Genomic DNA, 2,500 nt, shown 5'->3' on the forward strand with positions numbered 1-2,500 from the left:
GTACCGCCCCAGTCAAACTCCGCACCTGGCACTGTCCATGACGTGGACCGAAAGGACCTGTCCAGGAGTCTTCGAGCCGGGCGGCGCGCGGAACCGGGGGCAAACGTGACATCATAAACGATCGACCGCGCAGAAGCAGTGCACCACGAATGCACCGACGTACGCAAGCTTGTACCCTTGCGGGCCACGGCTCACGGTCGGACAAGCGGGTAACACGCTACACACGACGATGCTACGATGCAGTCTCCCCGGCGGCACCACCCAGCGACACACTGGACGCTGAGCGAGAAACACGGCGCATTGGGCGCGCGCAGGCGAACCGCCGCCACAGCCCCCCGGAGGAGGTGCGCGCACGATCCGGACCTGGGGCCCGCGCTTGTTCCACCCAATCATGTAAGTAAGGCAACAGTAAGAGTGGTGGTATCTCAGAGGCGAGCTCCACGAGGAAGCCCTCCCACCTATGCTGCACCTCCTATATCGCCTTACAATGCCAGACTAGAGTCAAGCTCAACAGGGTCTTTCTTTCCCCGCTAGTGCATCCAAGCCCGTTCCCTTGGCTGTGGTTTCGCTAGATAGTAGATAGGGACAGAGGGAATCTCGTTAATCCATTCATGCGCGTCACTAATTAGATGACGAGGCATTTGGCTACCTTTTTTTTTTTTTTTTTTTTTTTTTTTTTTTTTTTTTTTTTTTTTGTTAACGAAGAGTGAGCATATTCCATCCCCCTCTCCGACTCACCCAACTCGGCCGGTACGCTTGTGGTGCGTATTACTTCATGCGGAGTCGTGTGTGCGATTGCACCCTGGGTCACGACGCATCTTCTGCGGCGATCTGGTCTGATGATTCTGCTTATTACGCTGCTTTCCGTGGTGCGACGCGGTCCCTTTGTCCTATCGCCCACGCTTCGGGTGGGCAATGGGGGGTCGGCATCGTTAGTCACCACTCCAAGCACGTAAGGCAGTTCTCCTGAAACGAGATTTGGATAGAGGAAACAAGAAAAAGGAGAAAGAGATAGAAGAAAGCTGAAAATAGATGAGAGAAGAGAAAAAGAAAGCTGGAAAGAAACGAAAATAAATAAAAGATTAATAACTTTCCAGCTTACGGTGGCCCTTGCGGTGCGGGTTGTTGCCGTGCCGCATGGCCTGAGGGACCACCATTTGCGTCCCTCGCCCGCCGTCTGGCCCGCCTGCGTCGCCTTGCCGTTGGTGGACGCTCAACATCCCATCTCGCTTGGAGAGTGGAGAAGATTGTCCTGGCGGCGGCGCGGACGGCCTCCCACGTTTCGCTGCGGGTGCACATTTCCGAGACGATGTTATCCATTGTTACTCGGGAATGGCACCGCTGCTGCATCTCATTCCGGATCCGATCGAACCGTGGACAGTGGAACAGCACGTGTTCAACGTCTTCCACGGCGTCACCACATTCAGGGCAGTTGGGCGAGCCCTCCAGGATGCCTTTCTCGACGAAATAGGAGCGCAAGAACCCGTGCCCCGTGAGGAGCTGGGTGAGGAAAAGTCAACTTCCCCATGCTTGCGGCTGACCCAGAGATTAATGTCTGGAATCAGCCTCCTCGTCTTCAGTCCTGGTGCTCCTGGTTGCCCTGCACCCGTTGTCCACTGGTCCTGCCAGCGCCTCATCGTCTCCTCCCGTTGCCGCTTTCGTATGTCCGATTGAACTCCACCACTCGCTACCTTTTCGTCGTGGCAGCGGATATCCTCCTGCATGAGGAGGACTAACGGGGTGGTGTTGGCAACAACGCAAGCGGCATCATAAGAAACGGTCTGGAAGGCGCTGGCGACTCGGAGAGCCCCCGGTCGATGCGCCCTTTGGACCGATTTGCGATGGGTCTCCTTGTCGAGCACCCATCGCCCCCAGGTGGCAACTCCGTATCGGATGATACTGTTGCCGACGTTTACGAGCTGTCTCCTACTGCGGCTCTTAGGACCACGCTTATTCGGCATCAGGCAGGTCAAGGCATTCGTAATCCGTGAAGCCTTATTGACCACCCTCTCCAGATGCCGGCTGTGGTGCTGTTTGCGGCAGAGGTCCACTCCCAGGTACTTCAGCGTTTCCGTGGATTGGATCGAGTGACCGCCCGCTTGAAGCTCTGCGAGCTGCGGGACATGATGGGTACAAAAGATCATGAACCCGGTCTTTTGGTGGGCAAGTTCCAAACCGACTCCTTGCAGCCACCGCTCGATCCTCTCCAGGTTAGCCGTTGCTAATGCGCTGACCTGTTCCGTGGTCCTTCCCAAAAATGTGAAGGCCACGTCGTCAGCGAACCCGATGATGTCCGCTCGTAGTCCTTCGAGCGGCAAGCGGAGTAGGTCGTCGTACATGACGTTCCAAAGTGTTGGTCCTAGAACCGAACCCTGAGGAACGCCAGCAGATACAGTCCTCGACACTATTCCTTCATCCGTATCGTAGTGGAGCGTTCGGCCAATGAAATAGTTCCGCAGCAACGCCTGCAAATAAGGCGGAGTGTTTTTACGCTGCAGAG

The 2,500-nt window shown here is 56.1% G+C and overlaps 1 pseudogene; it reads right to left on the reverse strand.

The window, feature by feature from the left end:
- Window positions 1–2,500, reverse strand: part of LOC120906894 — an 8,838-nt pseudogene that overhangs the window by 1,963 nt on the left and 4,375 nt on the right.

Source organism: Anopheles arabiensis, chromosome X (genome assembly GCF_016920715.1).
Source record: "Anopheles arabiensis isolate DONGOLA chromosome X, AaraD3, whole genome shotgun sequence".
Taxonomy (NCBI): Eukaryota; Metazoa; Arthropoda; class Insecta; order Diptera; family Culicidae; genus Anopheles; species Anopheles arabiensis.